This window comes from Vulpes lagopus, chromosome 8, assembly GCF_018345385.1.
Source record: "Vulpes lagopus strain Blue_001 chromosome 8, ASM1834538v1, whole genome shotgun sequence".
In the NCBI taxonomy this organism is placed as follows: Eukaryota; Metazoa; Chordata; class Mammalia; order Carnivora; family Canidae; genus Vulpes; species Vulpes lagopus.
In genome coordinates this window covers 61,066,763-61,085,379 of record NC_054831.1, presented here as the reverse complement: position 1 = coordinate 61,085,379, position 18,617 = coordinate 61,066,763, and the positions used below count along the sequence as shown (strand labels likewise).

At 36.4% G+C, this 18,617-nt stretch overlaps 1 long non-coding RNA gene across 1 annotated transcript in view; it reads right to left on the bottom strand.

Moving 5' to 3' along the window:
* The window catches only part of LOC121496696, a 137,999-nt gene extending 128,803 nt beyond the window's left edge, over window positions 1-9,196 (bottom strand). The window contains exon 1 of the long non-coding RNA XR_005989312.1: window positions 8,954-9,196. This is a non-coding gene — a long non-coding RNA (uncharacterized LOC121496696). The remainder of the gene's footprint in view (window positions 1-8,953) is intronic.
* Window positions 9,197-18,617: the final 9,421 nt, after the last annotated feature.

The following is an 18,617-nucleotide window of genomic DNA, read 5'->3' as shown; positions in this document are numbered from 1 at the left end:
ACTGATGCTAACTAAGGGTACTGACAATTCTATAACAATCTAGTTTGCCAAGTACTCAACCTCTCTTGGATGCTATTCTTAGTCATGAAACTGTATTTTTGTCTTCCTGCCTCTCTATCTTTTCACTCATTAGGATGATGGTTTCCTGTAAAGCTGTAGGTCATGTTTATGTTCTTTTTACAAGTTAGAGCTGAACCAGAACAGAACCCTTCATTCCAGGCTGCCATCAGTCATTTCTTGTCTCCTATTTGCTTGAGAACCTGGAAACAAGCAGGCTTAGGTTTCAGGTCTAATCTCTGTTCTCTGGTTCTACCTGTTTTGTTCCATGTTGATATTTGTCATGTCTTTAAGACTTTGATGTGATAGCTCTTCCATCTAGCATTGCTGCATGTTTGGAATAGAGGGAACATTGAACCTTGGACCTACTGCACCATCCTGTCAAGAATTCTGGATATATTTCAAAAGCACTAAATAATGATTGTATGATCTACACTGATTTTATGTCCCTGATCCTTTGAGTCCTTCAGTTCTGCAGAGAGAAGCAGAGGGTGGCAGTGTACAGTCAAGGCTTTGTGGTGCCTAATCCAAGTTCAACAAGAACAATTCTGCCTTTCTCTGACTTACCTAATGGTGTCACATATAATACCTGATTTGAACATTTTAATACAAACCTGCTGCTATAGTTTAAAAAAAAAAAAAAAAGAGGATTGACCTGGGAAGTTACTTCTACTAGAATAAAGACAATTAAGTTCAAACTTCTCAACCTAAATTGATATTTTTAGAAGACTTTGAAATAAGCATCCCCATGGATGGGTCTTACACAAATTTTGTCAGTATTAATCATGATTTTTTTCTCTCTTTCAAGTATATTTATGGGCTGGAATTGTTAGAGTTATCGTAGGTTATTGACACAGTTTGACAGCTGCTTATCAAAATTAATTTTCAAATTGGACATGAAATGTTTTTAAGAGTCTTTCCATTGATTAAAAAAGCTAGTTCTGAAAACAAAAGTGATACTTTTCATTGAGCAATCCTGAGGTGCTAGAACATCAGTTCCTGCCAGTAAATATCATGGAGCTGCCACTACATTTAAGACTTTATGCTTAGCACTTCAACTGGAGACTGCAGGGAAAGATTTTTTAGAAAGAGTGAATGGAAAAAAAAAGAAAAAGAGTGACCAGAACATAACGAGCAATAAGAGCAAAATGACAACACAAAAGCAGTTAACAATTTAAAATAATAATAAGAGAAATGCCATAAGGACAGACTTAATTGGTAAAGTATCAGTACAGATAAGTATTATAAAAATAAGAGGTGCCTTTTAGTGCATGAAGTCTGTAAAGACTGAAAGAGTAGAGTCTTGAGATGTTTTAAATTTTCATGTTTCTAATAAGCCATTTAGCAGAGTTGGAACAAAATCTATAAATGGGGGATCAATAAGTTTGACATTAAAACAGTGAGTATAGCAGTTTGCCTTTCACTGGGGAGTTTGTGTAAGGAGGTACTGCAGACAAACTTAAAGCACAGGACTGAAACCAGATTGTAGAAATGTCTGAGGTCTCTGAAGAGATGTCTTTAAGCTTTTTCAACAGGTTAAATAATTTTAAGATCTACATTGACAAGATAAATGGCATTGCAAACCAAGTAAACTAGGAAATAGAATAATCTTCCAACTCTTATAAGATGAAGAGTTGTTTGTAAAAAATGAATATGTATGTATATACATGTATGTTTGTGTATATATACACATTGTTATCACCATTGTTTTGCATTATAAGGGGCTGAGAGATCAGATTAGTGTTACAGTTTTATTTAAGATTTATTTATTTATTTTAGAGAGAGAACACAAATGATGGGACAGGGGGCAAAGACAGGGAGAGAAAATCTCAGTCAGACACTGCTGAGCATGGAGTCTCAATGCGGGACTTGATCTCATGACCCTGAGATCATGACCTGAGCTGAAACTAAGTGTTGGACGCTTAACTGATTGAACCACCTGGGCGCCCCAACAGTATTAAGGTTTTAAATAATACAGTATGTTTAATTTGTGTACAAAGATGATAGATAATACTCATCTACTATTGAAACATTATTTCAAACACTTCTACACTTGAAAATGCTAATCCATTCACATACCTTCACTCAATTTCCTGTGTGACTGATAACTTATTTTCAAGTTGACTATACAATGAAGAGCTCTACCTGTAAATGGCCTAAATCCTCAGCTTTGGCCCAAATAGTATTGAAACACATAAAAAAAATGTAACAAAATAAATGGTTTCCAGTTATAAAAAGTCTTCCTTTTCCCCTTTATAGAAATTCTATAGCTAAGAGACACTATATGAAATTTAAAACAAAAATCTTAGTTTCTATGGCATTTAAAATAGTATTAGACACTGTATGAAATTTAAAACAAAAATCTTAGTTTCTATGGCATTTAAAATAGTATAACATTAAAGTTAATAGATATTTATCAATTTCCCTCTAAAAGTAGATGGCACATAAGTCATGAATGCAATTAATATGTACCAAAACCTACACAGCAAAGGACATTGTACTGAATATAGGAAAATTAAACCATTACTATCCTTTTCTCCTTATCACTACATACACAACAAAGAAAGATTCCAAAAGTACTCCAAATAATCTATATATAAAATTTAGAGGAAACTTAGATTTCAAAATTTCCCTGGACAATATCTACTTTCACCACATTCAAACATGATGGGTTAATGTCTATAAAAACACTTGTCTCAATCTGTCATCCTAGAGTTTGACGTTCTTTCTTACCAAAATGAGCCAAGTAACACAGAACATTCTGTGGCTTTTAGCTTATTCACTCAGGTATTAAACATACATTAAATATAAGCCATTCATGAATGGTTCACTGGAGTTACTTTCCTAAAGCAAATTCTCTTTTATAAATTATTATTGTTACATACAAAATATAGACAAAAGTAAAGTACATGTGTCTAGGGATGTATATCCATTTACTATGAATATGAAAGCACATGTATGCAGTCCCACATTTCAAAAAGCAGAGTGACTATGATCTTGCATCTTGAGGATGAAGGTTGTCAGCCCTTCAAGGCATGTCCACACCGAGCACAGAGCAGGATGGATATTTACTCTACCTTTGAGCTAAAACCAACTACTACTCTTACTGAAATATCTTAGCAGTTTAAATAAGTTTTATAAAACTACAAAAACAATTTAACAGGTAAAGAATAATAATTTATCATGTGCATTATGCAACTGACCATATTCATCCAATTCTTTAGTAACTCTGGAAAATAGACAATCACCATGGTTTTAATGTTGAATAAGCTGAGGAACACTTTTGTGAGAAGCTATCAAATGCAAAGTGATGATCTTTATACTATCATAGAGAACCACCATAGGATGTTGGGATCAAAGCTAACATATTGAAAGGCTGATCATAAAAATATTGATGATAAATGTTGACCCACCAATCTGAAGAGCCTGACCCATTTTAAATCTTCTAAATGGCAACCAACTTCATAAGATACATTGACTACTATTGGAATATGAATTAATGGTAGAAAGTGGGTAGACTATTCACTTCCTCATCTTTTTCAGTCACATCCATCATTGACAGATAGCTTCCAGTGCCTCTCACAAAACATTCTGCATCTTCCCTCTCTGCCCAGAATCCAGAAGCCTGAACTATAAAGGACACGTCAACACACCTCTAGCCCTCTAGCTTCTTCTTGGTTTGGCTGATGTATAGAACCAGCAAGAGGTAAAAGGGATGAAAGAGGCTGTGAGATCAGCATGGGCTAGCTGTTCTCTGACCTTTTATCAAGTAGCCCTCTCTGATTCCAGGTTAACACACATCTTCCCTCTCACATCCTTTGGCCTATGGGTACTAACAGCTCCTGCTTTTACTACCTAGTGTGGTTTCCTTATACATACTATCTCCCTATAAATAAATAACCTCTTTATTAAAATACTCTCAAATTTTACAAAATCAATGTACCATCTGTGTCTTGTAAGGATACGACATCGGATGAACTGGAGGAGTATCAGTAGAAGAAAGCTCCTAACTTTGTGCTATTTTTCTATATAATTAAACCATACTAGTTTTTTCTCCTTTTACAGGTTTATATAAACATTCTGATTACTAGAACACTTATTTTTACAAGAATAAAAGGCCATTTGATATTGATTTCCCTGCTTAAATTGTGACCACTTCAGAATCCGTATTCCCACAACATTTAAACATGTGCAAGCCTCTCAAAACCAACTTAAAAAAAAAAAAAAAACTTATTCCTCTTCTTCTGACTACATCACATTCTAAGTGCCAACTTCTTGGAAGAGGTGTCTATAGTTGATTTCTCTGTTTGCCTACTTTCTCTATTAAAGATTGGCTTCAGAATTCTGGCCTTCCTGCCCACCCAAGTTTCCTTTCCAGGATCACCAGGAATTCTGTTATGCTTTTCCTAACCCATATGTTTTAGGCCTAAACTTACATGATCTCTCAGAAATATCCCAGCCTGTGAATACTCTGTATTTAAGGCTTTATACGTTTCATTTATGGTTGTCACTCTCTTACCAGTGTCCTCTCATGTCTCTGACCACATCTCAGGGTCTTTCAGTGTTTGTTTTCTCTTAACTGTCCTCTACCTTTTGTTTTCTTCTCTATCCTCTATATTATCTCATCAACACCTACAGCTTCAAGCATGTATGCTGAAGGCCATGTGTCTTTATATATCTTGCTTTATCTCCTTCCTGAGTTCCACTTATCCATTCTGAATACATCTTCAATATTTCCATGTGGATGTGTCACAAACCACAAACACAACAAGTTTAAAAGTGAGGCCACAATCTTCCCCTAAGCAAAGCTTCTCCTCCCATTTTCCCCAGCTCAGGAAATGGCCCATTCTCTGTCCTGTTGTCCAAATCAGGAACTTGCAAACTATTCTTGATTACTTTCTTTTTCCTCTTCATCTGAACATTTCTAAAAATCTAGTCAAAATCTTTACTTCACACTGTTATGCAGTCAATTCTTTGTACTTCAGCTGTGACACCTTCTAGCCAACCCTGTGTCTCACTCCAGTGCATTCCATGTACTACTTGAACGGTGGGTGTCAGTTGCATGATGGATGAGAAAGGACTCTTCAAAGTCTAGTCCCTGTTCATCTCTCAAGACTTATTTCTACATTTCTCACCACAAACTCTATTCCAATTATACAAAATATTCTTCAAGGCAAACAACTTTTTCTCAATTTCTGGACTTTTAGTGGAATCAAGACTTCTATACTTGCCAAATGACTACTGTCTTTCCAAATTTGCCCCTGCAATCACTTTTCTTACTAAAGTTTACAGATTCCCTAGCACCAAAAGTATGACCTACCCTATGTTTTCAATAACATTGGGTTTATCTCTGTCACAGAACTTATTTTATCCTCAACTATCACCTTCAGTAATATATCATGAATCCTCAATCTGAGCCGGTCTATGCACATCCATCTGTATTGTCAATGCCCACAACAATATGTGGCATAAATTACATTCTTAATGAGACCGTGTGAGTGAATAAATAACTGTGAGTTTAAAGAAAATACCATTCTAAATCAATATGTAAGCCCAGAAAAAAAACAAAAACCTAGTATATCTTCAATTGTGTGAGTCATCATTAGGTGCTTTAATTCTGTAAATTGGCCCTAGCATTTATCCCCTAATTTTCACACAATTTTCCTTATAGACTCATAACTTAATTAAATATTTCAGAGATGGATGGAAGCAATACTTTCATGATACCAGTTCCCAGCATGAGCTTATTTCCCTTTAGGAGAAGAACTTCACATGTTACTCCATCATCAAACACCAGGTTCCCAAAGAGTGTTTGAAAGTATAAGGATACTGTACTTTCCTAAGCTTCTATTTAAATAGCATTCTTATTTGAAGTCAAATATCATATGACTCTATAGAACTTAATAAGATTTCTATCAACCAAATTACTTAGAGCCCTGATGGGAATAGGGATAAATTATTTGGCAGGCTTTTTCTTCTTCATTCACTTCCATTTGTTTACTTTCGTCTAAGAAAATATTATAAGACTTGACAAGTTGGCTTTATTACATAAAGAATATACATGTAGGAAATAACAGGGGAATGGAATACCAATCTCTAAGCCTAAACTAGGAAGGAAGTTCATTTATTTATGACTGAAATCTTTGAACATCCAAATGCTGTATCCCCTTTCTTGTATTCATCTGTCCTCCTTTTCTAATACTTATAATTCCTGATGCCCACTCTAAACAAGACACTAAAATAGCTTTATATTTCTTTCAAGGTCCCCTTAAAGTTACATTCCAAGCTGTTTTTTACTACTTAAAAACTTGTGGTCATTAACATGTGGTTTGTGTAGCTCTATCACTGCAACCTATGTCAAAATATAAAATACAATATAATGAAACACCAAGCAAACAAATAATTAATGAGATGGTAGCGGTGCTTTGACTCACCATGCTTTTGTACTCACCTTAATGATTTGTGTAATTCTTAACCAACATTCTCCCTTCCCTCTATGAAATATGCTAGTTATAATAAAAGTAGAAAGTGCTGAATACAGGGCTGAGGATTTTCCATATATTTTCTCAAATCTTCACAGTTCTATAAAGCAGTATTACATGGATGATAAGACTGATTCTAATAATGTTCTCAAGCCTGCACTTGCAATAAGTGATAAGGATTATATTCAAAACCATGTCCTTAGGATTTACTTCCATGAATCCTTAATCACATGACATCTACCCAGGTAGTAGTCCAGGTCCAACCCCTACCTACATATCTTCATTAAAATGAATATTTGCCTATGTCTCTTTGCTTGATCCATCTTCATAAATACACTGGGAAGTAATTAAAACTGCACGTCCTCAGTCATTTCCACAAACATTTGTTAAAACAATAACAAGTTCCATTTATAGGTGTATCCAGAAACATCTAAAAATAAATTTAACCAAGGAAGGGAAAGATCTGTATGTTGAAAACTATAACACATTGATGAAAGAAACTGAAAACAATGAAAATAAATGGAAAGATATATCATGCCCATGGATTGGAAGAATTAATTTGCTAAGAGGTCCAAAATACTCAAAGCAGTCTACAGATTCACTGCAATCCCCATCAAAATACTAATAGTATTTTCTACAAGACCTATTTATATGGTACCAAAAAAGACTCCAAATATCCAAAGCAATCTTGAGAAAGAAGAACAAAGCTGGAGGTATCACAATCAGATTTCAAAATATACTACAAAGCCATGATAATCAAATAGTATGGCATCAACAGAACAGAATACAACACAGAGGTAAGCCCATGCATATAAATAGGCAATTAATCTATGACAAAGGAGACAAGAGTACACACCAGGAAGAAGACAGTCTCTTCAATAAATGGTGCTGAAAACTGGATGGCTACATGCAAAGGGATAATTCTGAAGCACTTTCTTACATCACATACAAAAATGAAGTCAAATGGATTAAGGACCTAAATGCAAGACCTGAAACCATAAATTAAAAGAAAACATAGGCAGTGGGCTCTTGGACATTGGCCTTTGCATATTTTTTCTGGATTTGTCTCCCCAGGTAAGGGAAACAAAAGCAAATTTATCAGTTTGAAGTACATGAAACTAAAAAGCCTTTGCACAGAGAAAGAAACTATCAACAGAACTAAAAAAAAAATACTAAATGGGAAAAAATATTTGCAAATGATGTACTTGATAAGGGCTTAATATCCAAAATATACAACTGAACACATACACACACACACACACGTAATCAGATTAAAATGAGCAGAGGACCTGAATAAGACATTTTGCCAAGGAAGACATCCAAATGGTCAATGGACACATGAAAATTTTCTCAACATCACTCATCACCAGGGAAATACAAATAAAAACTACAATGAGATAATCACCTCTAAGATTGATTAGTGTCAAAGACAGGAGATAACAAGTGTTGCCAAAGATGTAGAGAAAAAGGAACACTTGTATTGTTGGTGAGAATGTAAAATGGTACAGCTTTGATAAAAACAAAACAAAAAACAACAAAAACAAATACTACAGAGGTTCCTCAAAAAATTAAAAACAGAACCACCAGACAATCTAGTAATTCTGCATCTGGGTATTTACCCAAAGAAAACAAAACACTAATTCCAAAGGATATATGCACCCTTACATTTATTGCAATAAACACAGCCAAGATATGGAAACAAACCAAGCATCCATCAGTAGATGAATGGATAAAGAAGATATGAAACGCACACACACACTAGTAATATAAACGATAAAAAAACAATGAAATCCTGCCATTTATGACAATAAGGATGGATCTAGAGGATATTGTGCTAAGCAAGTCAGTCAGACAGAGGGAGACACATACCATATGACTTCACTCATATGCATAATCTAAAAACCAAGCAAAAACAGAAATAGAACCATAAACACAGAGAACAAACTGGTGGCTGCCAGAGGGGACAGAGGTTGTGTGGTGGGCAAAGTTAGTCAAGGAGATTAGGGGATGCAAGCTTCCAGTTATAAAATAAATAACTCATGGGGAAGAAAAGTACAGCATAGGAAATGTAGTCCATAATACTGTAGTAACTTTGCATGGCGGCAGATGGTAATAAAAACAACAAAAAACATAACAAATACATAGGAGCATCCTCCACATAAATGGCCCAGATGTAAATAAAAAAGGAAATCAGGTAAGTTTAACATAAATTAGTGTGACTACAAACAGAATGTTTCCAGAAATGCTAAGCAAAGTCTACATGCTTTGATTAGCAACAAAATAAAAGCAACTACGTTACTAATGATAGAATCATGGTAAGACTCTAGAGAACTCTGCTTCATCTGTCAAGTTCTCTTTATAATTTCCAAACTGCATTTCTTCCCTGACACACTGAGTTAGTGAAAGTAACTCACAGCAGCTGGATTCATCTTCATTAAAGTGACAGTCGGACACTCCATCACATAGCAGGAGAGATGGGATACACTCGTTGCTGGAGCACTGGATCTCCATTTCACCACAGCGCTGAGGAGGGGGGCTGAGAGAACAATCCATTTCATCAGAGCCATCTATGCAGTCTTCCTGTCCGTTACATTTCCCTGGAGTGTGTAGATACAAGAAAACTGATGGGCTTCACAGGATGATGGCTAGGGGGGGCCACAGGACCTAAACAGAGAGCAAGTTGTTTTCATATTAGGAGAATTACTGCTCTGTCCGATGTTGAAATATTATAGGATACATTTATTCCTGGGTAAAAATGAAACATTATGGTAATTTAAATAAATTACTCTTCAATTAGGAATGATGTGAGCTCCACAAAACATCCAGGTGTTATTAGAGACTATGCCCCATCTTAACCTTAGAAACAACATCCTTTAAAAAATGACACTTTCAAATTAAAGAAGAGATTTTGGTTCGTGTGTTTTAAATTTGACCATTACATCAGATTTTCCTTGAGAGTGAAGCTATTTTACACAGTAAGTTAAGTACTTTGGAAAGCTGCATTTGCAATTCTAGAATTATGTGAAGGAAACTGTCATTCGACCAGTAGGTAGTTTACAAACGTTTTGTAGCCTCCACTTGGGAAATTTGACTCCTGAGACCCTGGTCAGGGCTGAGTCACAGAAGTAGACATCTGCCATGAGTCTGTCACACTGCTCTAGGCCCTTGGGTCTTGATGACAGCTCAAAGGTCATGTGCTGTCATATGGAAAACACCAATGAAATCATAATGGATGGCAAGATACTGCCCTAGCAGGAATCTTGAAGATAATGTGGTTCAAATCCAATCGACTTATTTTACAAATGTGGATGCAGAGGCCCATAATTTTTGAATTTACAAAGACATAATACTAGTTTATAAATTTTTATCACATGAAACTCTTCTGCAGCACTGGTTTGTTTGTTTGTTTGTTTATTTTTGCAGCACTGGTTTAAATCAGCTCTAAGCCAAAACTTAAAGCATGAGCAAAGACTGATGACTTGCTGCAATTTTTTGAAGTCAGAAATATATGAGAATATACCTAATTGCATTAATTTGCTGGAATATTATTGGTGCAATGTTCCTTAAGTTTCATATTATCTTTTTAACAGTTGTTGATGAACCTGTCAGTATATTAAGGGGAAAAATAGATAATGGTGGGGACCAGTTCAGGAATAGTTTTGTGTTCTTTACATTTTAGAACAACTTTTATTCATATTGTTATTTAAATTATATATAAGATTATATATTCTATCTTATACAAAAGATATATAATTTTAATTACACAATTATATAGAAGATATTGATTATATATTATATATAAGATTATATAAGAATAATTTGTTTTACGTATTAAGATGCTGTTGTGAATTTCTTAAAAAAATGAAACTTTTAAGTTCTTCTTTCTCCTGACTCAATCGAGTAGTGGTAATATATGTAGGATATATTTAGACTCAAACTCTGTGGTGAAAGCCATATATTTGCGGGAAATTTTCCAGGAAACCACCTTATTGGACTGGGCTAAATGTATGACTTTTAAGACACTGCTACCATGTTTTTATCTCATGACTAACAGGTCATAGTGGCATATACACTTGTAGTGCTCCAATGTACGCATCAGAAACTCAAATTTAGAAGGTAAATTGGATTTAAGCTTTTGTTTTGTTTTGTTAAAGATTTTGTTTATTTATTCATGAGATACACAGAGAGAGACAGAGACACAGTCAGAGGGAGAAGCAGGTTCCCTGTGGGGAGGCTGATGCAGGACTCGATCCCAGGACCCTGGGATCACAACCTGGGCCAAAGGCAGATGCTCAGCCACTGACCCACCCAGGTGTCCCTGGATTTAAGTTTTTATATCTTTATACACACACACACATCCATTAGATTAAACTCATATTTAAGGAAAGGCAGACATTCTTAATTTGATTTTTTTTCTAAAATATTTTATATGCTGAACTTTCATCTTTATGAACTCATCAAATGTTGAGAAGTTTGAATAAACTGCATATGATAAAAATTTAGAATCAGATTTCATTATACACCTATTACTTAGCTGAGGTACTAACCTTTCTGAAAAAAGAATACAAAGGATGTAATTTTTCCATATTCCAAGACAAGTACAAATTCCCAGTGCTTCTCCCCTGTTCAGAATGAGGCATATATGTGTGTCTGTTTGTGTGCATGCACACGCACACATGTGGATGTGTTCCCCTACATTTTCCCTTACATTAGATACATAAATATAAATAATACCTTTTATTTGGAGGAATTATTCAGAATTATTTATGGCAAAAGGTACTCAGAGCTCACTTGTCCTTCTTTACAAGGAAATGGGTAGACTTGTCCTGCTTTTTGTGGATTCTGTCTTGGGCTGAGGTTTTCCCACCAAGATTAAGGTGTTTTATCCCACAGCTGCCTGGCAGGGGGGGTTTGCAGACAGCTCCCAGAGTCCAACCCTGGGAGTTTCCATCTGAACCCCTTCTGGGAAATGGCTCCATTAACTGACTGGTGCACTGGGGATAGACAGGCCCAGCCCCTACGCCTCAGCCAGGGACAACTATGAAAGGGCCAGTGCGGCTCCAGAGCCCCCATGGCATGGTCTGAGGCCCCCCTACAGCACCTGCATCACACCTGAGCATCCCTCCGCCCAGTCCTGCTCCCTTCGATCCACGGGGCTTACTGCTGGGAGAATTTCCAATCCGCTTTCTACAAAGGAATCTGTGTCTCAAGGTCCACTTCCCTGGGAACCTGGCCTCAGATACACTCCAAGCACCAAAACGTATCCGGTTTTAAACTGAATTCCTCTGAATCACTTCCTAAATTTTCGCTAAAGTATTTCTGATGTGAGAGGAACATGAACTTGCATCCCTAGGGGAGTCTAAATAGGCTCTTAGCCAGAAGCACTTCTCCATAAAGCCCAGCATTTCTCTTAAGTCCCTTGTTTCATCTGATGAAAATTCTGTATTCTGCTACACAATATATCCGTGCTTAGCTTGACAGTAAAGTGCTCAGACAGTAAAATGCTCAGAAGTTGCTAGGGGTTGGGGAATAGAAGAGATAAATGATGTTCTCGTTCATTTGGGGAATATAAATAATAGTGAAAGGGAATAGAAGGGAAGGGAGAAGAAATGGGTAGGAAATATCAGAAAGGGAGACAGAACATGAAGACTCCTAACTCTGGGAAACGAACTAGGGGTGGTGAAAGGGGAGGAGGGTGGGGGGTGGGGGTGAATGGGTGACGGGCACTGAGGGGGGCACTTGATGGGATGAGCACTGGGTGTTATTCTGTATGTTGGCAAATTGAACACCAATAAAAAATATATTATTTAAAAATAATAATAAATAAATAAATGAATTAATTAATTAATTAATTAATTAATTAATTAAAATAAATAAAATCTTAAAAAAAAAGAAAAAATGAGTATGGTACAGGGGATTTTTAGAGCTAGGAAATTCTTCTGTATGACACTACAATGGTAGATATATGTCGTGCTATAGACCAAATGTTTGTGTCCTCCCAAATTTCATATGCTGAAATGCGATGATATGTAGAGGTGATTAGCTCATGAGGGTAGAGCCCTCGTGAACATAAAAATAACTCTTGCTCCTTCCACCTTGTGAGGACACAGCAAGAAGGCATCATCTAAGAAAAATCAGCAACAATATACCTCAGAATCTGTACTTGAGGGACACCTGGGCGGCTCAGTGGCTGAGCATCTGCCTTTGGCACAGGTCATGATCCTGGGGTCCTGGGATCGAGTCCCGCATCAGGTTCCCCACAGAGTCTGCTTCTCCCTCTGCCTATGTCTCTGCCTCTCTCTGTGTGTCTCTCATGAATGAATAAAATTATTTTAAAAAATCTGTATTCTAGCCTGTATCTCCTATTTGATGTTTTTCTTCTGAAATCTCTGTTCTAGTTTCTCCAAATCCCTTTTAAACTTCAACATTTAAAGTACACAATACTTTAAGGGTGCCTGAGTGGCTCAGTCAGTTTAGTGTCCAACTCTTGATTTTGGCTTGGGTCCTGATCTCAGGGTTGTGGATCGAGCCACACATTGGTCTCCACCCTCAGTGGGGACTCTGCTTGTCCTCTCCCTCTGAATCTCCCCGTTGTGCTCTCTCTCTCTCAAATAAATAAAATATTTTTTAAAAAGTACACAATACTTTGATAAATGTAGTGTGCATAAGCCAAGCACACTGGCCCATTATTTACCATCCCCAGTGAGCTGCTTAGGCAGGTTGTTTAAGACCAATGGACCTAGGGATCCCTGGGTGGCGCAGCGGTTTGGCGCCTGCCTTTGGCCCAGGGCACGATCCTGGAGACCCGGGATCGAATCCCACGTCGGGCTCCCGGTGCGTGGAGCCTGCTTCTCCCTCCGCCTGTGTCTCTGCCTCTCTCTCTATCTCTCTGTGACTATCATAAATAAATAAAAATTAAAAAAAAAAAAGACCAATGGACCTAAAGCGCAGTGAACACACAAGGAGCATAGAGCCTTATCAGTGCCAACCCTGGTATGCTGTATTGGAAATGCATGCTGCTGTACCTACATGAGGGGGTAATTTTGTGGGAGAGAGGAACGTGATCAGAGCAAAACTAAGATATCCAGGAAAGCAAGCTGAAAAGAGCACATTCAGGTGTCACTTCCATATGCCCCAAGGGGCACCATCAGGATAGAAAAAAATGAAAGATAAAGTAAGAGAGAGGGTTGTTCACATTTTGGAGAGTGTGACAGAGAGACGGGAGCAGGAGAAAAGACACTCCAAGAAAATGGTGCACTCATTTTGACAAAATGATTCACTGTTGAACTTAAAGTCACTTCTGGTTAAGTCAACACCTCTCAAGCTGTATCTGATAAGACGTATTGCATAGACCTGACGCTGGGCAGGGAGATGAGAGGCTGGTGTGAAAGCTTCGTGCACGCGTGTGCGCGTACACACACACAAAAACACGCACACACACTACTATACTATCTCATAATAGCTGTAGGGGAAAGTTCCTCAAGTGAATTACAAGTCTAAAGTGTACTGGGATCAATAATGAAGTAGATCTCATGTTGTAGTTTGCAACTGATTTGTTCTCTATATATTAGAGCTAATTCAAGGCGGTATCAACAGTAAAGCTACATTCACTCACTATATCCCACCAAGTGCGCTTCCTCCAGTGGAGAATAAGTGTGGATGTAAGGTAAGCATCTTAAATTGTTCATAAATCACTGCTGTATTATATTGCATGACGAGTGGATAAGTACATGAGCATTCGTTTTTGTATGCTTCAGCAGAAAATAAGGTAAGAAATGCTGCTTGGGAGTATAGGGAATTTGTATTCAAGTTTGTTTTGAGAAAAGTGATTCTGAAACCAGCAGAAAATTCCACAATTGAAGCTCTTCTGGCACCACCACAAAAAGAAAAAAAAAAAAAAAGCAGCGGAATCACTACAACTGCAAAAATTGCATATTTGTCATGTCTTTATCCATTTTTTTTTTTTGCTCAGAGTTGTGATTTCACATTGAATTTGGCCATTCCAAATCAGAGTTGAAGAAGTTTCAAACTTCATTTGAAAATACAGTGACATTTTAATGTCCAAATAATTAATGTCATGAAGTGTTGCTCAACAAATATTTCTTAAACTGATGAATAATAAATCAGCGGTTTAAATAGTAGTTTTACTTTCCTTGATCGTAGGCAATGAGATAAGCGAAATGGATAAAACTAAGAATGCACTGACAAATTGACAATTTCCATTTATTTAATAAGCCACAAGATAGAGTAGATCAGAAAAATAGAAACTCTAAAGTTTTCTAAAAAGATAACCTTCTTATATATTTAATAAATCTGTAGTTTAGCAACTAAAGCTATCATACATTCATATAGAAACTATGGGTTTTTACCAATTGCTTCAGAAGTTTTATGGGATCTTACGTAAAGGGCTTTTAAAACAATGATATGAATATGAATAAATCTTCCCTTTTTATTTTGCAGTAAATCTCAGGAGAGGGAAGAGGAAAAACCCAAAAACAAAATACCTGGGATAAAGAAGTTTAGGAACCGACATTGTTGACTAATTTTCCTATTCCTAGTAACTAAGGCATTCCTCTGAACACCGCTTTCTATTTCATTCTGTGCTCTGCAGACAGTTACAGTTCCTGACATTTTGGGTATTTCTTTGTCCTCCTACAAGATATTGTTTCCTTGTTCACTCAGTTTTGGAAGCAGCTGAAATATCTTTCTTATACCAATAAAAATTATTTCATACTAATAATTTACAGTGAAACACAGTGAAACATTTTTATGATTTTCATGTAAGTTCAATAAAAGCCTAAAAGTCTCAAGGATAATCTGATGGATTTTTATCTTGATGATTATTATGTTTAGTGAAAGCAAAATTGATTGCCTATTTTGAAAGGAAAAATATATACACAAGGAATTTCAGTTTTAAAGACCAGGAATTAAGCTCTTGCCAAATATTGCTGTACTTAATGATATAAATGGTAAAACGCTCACTGTTAAATACATCAGTTATAAATTGGTAATTGTTTATCTCTGCCACATATCTCAATAACAATACTTAAAAAGCTCACAAAAAAATTAAGACTATAGGAGGGGAAAATATTGCAGATACACACACATAATTCTTCAGAACTTTTGGTTTGAGGATATTTTGAGCTATAATTTTTGTTCATATTTCCTGAAGGATCATTCACAGAGTATAAAAATATTCGTTTCTGTAAAGATTTTATTTATTTATTCATTAGAGACACAGAGAGAGAGGCAGAGACACAGGCAGAGGGAGAAACAGGCTCCACGCAGGGAGCCCAATGTAGGACTCGATCCCAGGACTCCAGGATCACACCCTGGGCCGAAGGCAGGTGCTAAACCACTGAGCCACCAAGGGATCTCCCTTTTTTTTTTTTCATTTCTTTTTTTAAAATTTATTTTTATTTTTTAATTTTTTTTCTTTTTTCATTAATAATAGTTATCTCTAATTTGGAGCCATAAGAGGATCATTTTGATTTTCTTATTTAATTTTAATATCTAATAGCTTAAATATTCCTGGAAAGATGGAAGATGACCTTTGTTCAGACTAAAGAAAAAACAGAAGAGTGTGATACAAACAGAGATGTATGGGGAGTATGCAGAGTATATGATTAGTCAGGAGGGCTTATTTGGCTGTCAGAAGGCCTACACGAAAGAGAAAAGCCAAATGTCTGACTGAAGAGACAAAAGGAAAGGAAATCTAACAGTTTCCAGAAGTTGGATCCAGTGTAAAAGCTGATAAGAACCTGAGAACAGATGCCAAACAGAAAATAATCATTATTTTCAAAGTGAAGAGCTGTAGCCACTCAAGACTAAACTAAAATAAGTATAGAAGAAAGCTGAAAGAATTAAAAATGTATATAGACATACATATAATGCCTTTATATATGTATATGTGCATTTGTACAAATATCATATGTAAGTATGCATGTGTACACATGTGCCCATTGGTGCGTTGTTTGAAACCATGGGGCTCTTCACAAGTGATGGAAAGAGCGGGGGATGATGGGCAACATAAGTGAGAGAGCACACAGGCTGTGGTGGAGGGGTGAACATCCTACTGCCAGAGAACCTGCTCTCCCCTAGCTCACATGGAGCTTACACACTTGAAAGAAAATCAAGAATAATCTTAGGGAAAATCAAGAGCTGAGGAAACAGAACATATTTCAGAGGCCCCCAAAGAGTTATCACTTTTATTCAACATTGACGTTTGCCACAATTATAGCCAGTTCCTTACTAACTAAAAAATAGTGATAGCAACGTAAATGATTGAAATTGCATAAATGAAGAATTTTCTGTCATCATCTAACCCCAAATAATCTAAAACGTGTGTGAATGTGGGAACATATATAAAATTATAAAATGTTAGAGTGTTTTTGGTCATTTCTTTCTTGTCATGAGGCCTGGAACCCAGAGAGACCCTAGTGGATAACTCATTCCTATTTTATCGTTTCCAGATGGTACAACAGTTCCTGGTCGAATATTTCTATGCTGGTGTGGCTTCTATTATGCACAATATTGGACTAAGTTATATATTTGACCTAATTTAATGCTATTGTTCACTTGGTAGCTCTGGCCCATATTAACTGCAATTTTATTTAACAGTTGAAAAAATTCCCCAAATGCTGAACTCTTGACTTCTAATTTTAGGACCATTATTATTAAATAAGCTTTTTAAATTCATGCTTCATATTGCTTCCAGTTTACATTTCCCAAAGGAAGACTCCTGCTAAAAAATGATGCTTCAATACCTTACAGGATTAAGTCCACTGTCCTTGCATGATGAAGTACCATTGTCCTGATGCCTGACTCAGCCTCACCTCTCTTCTCCCTAACAAACCTACAGTTGCAGAGGAAAATAATGAATTTTTCAGATAAGATGGTATCATACTCTTTGCTGGCTGGGAAGGAACCAGGAAAGAAAATGCCATTCTCATTCCTGTGAGTGGGAAACCTTTTATTACAGAAATGTTGAGTATCTTGACACCAATCAATTATTAAATTTTTGTCTAATTGTAGAAGACTTGAGGTGGAGAGTGGGAAACTATTTCTCCATCACACACCAGAAATATACACAACTGAAGGAAATCAAAGGTTTTAGGAAGGCCAAAGGAAAGACGGATGATTTGCTGAGGCTAGTGATAAAGAAGACCACTCAGGAATCAAATACAATTCTGTGGTGATCTTTCAGAGATCTCTCAGCTGTGGTGTCTTGACTACTTCTATGACCCAACCCGAGAAAGTGACTGTGATCCCATAACTTCCAATTAATAGGGCATTAGCACTAGAGATAGAGATAAATATAGCTATGTTTAACCATTATTTACTTTTGAGAAATATTAATGAGTAGCTTTATCTCTAAGTTCAGAGTGTTGTATATGATTGAATTATTATTTTAAAAACAGATGAGGGGATCCCTGGGTGGGGCAGCGGTTTGGCGCCTGCCTTTGGCCCAGGGCGCGATCCTGGAGACCCGGGATCGAGTCCCACGTCGGGCTCCCGGTGCATGGAGCCTGCTTCTCCCTCTGCCTGTGTCTCTGCCTCTCTCTCTCTCTCTCTCACTGTGTGCCTATCATAAATAAAATAAAATAAAATAAAATAAAATAAAATAAAATAAAATAAAATAAAATAAAAAGTTTTAAAAACACATGATTTTTAAGACTAATTTTTGCCTTTCTGATAAAATGATTAAAAGATTACTTTGAAGTTTATTAGGTTATCTTGCCCCATATGGGATACTTCAGTAGGCATGGTTAATATTACATTAATTGTATTACAATCAGAAAGACCAGAAGAGGCAAATAGCAAGGTAAGGATATTCTAGAACTTATGCTGACCTCCTCATTGATCAATCATTTGCTCTATCTGGCAGAAACAACCCAGCCCGTCATCTCCTTATACCTGTTTTTACCAAAACTTAGTTATTTCTCTAACCTCATGTTTTCTATTTTGAGCAAGTTTATATTAGCAAAAAGAACTCATACATATAAATCAATTTATTCTTTCTGAAGCCAAGAAAGTTGTGTTTTTGTTGTTTTCTATTTTGCCACTTCCAACTATTTC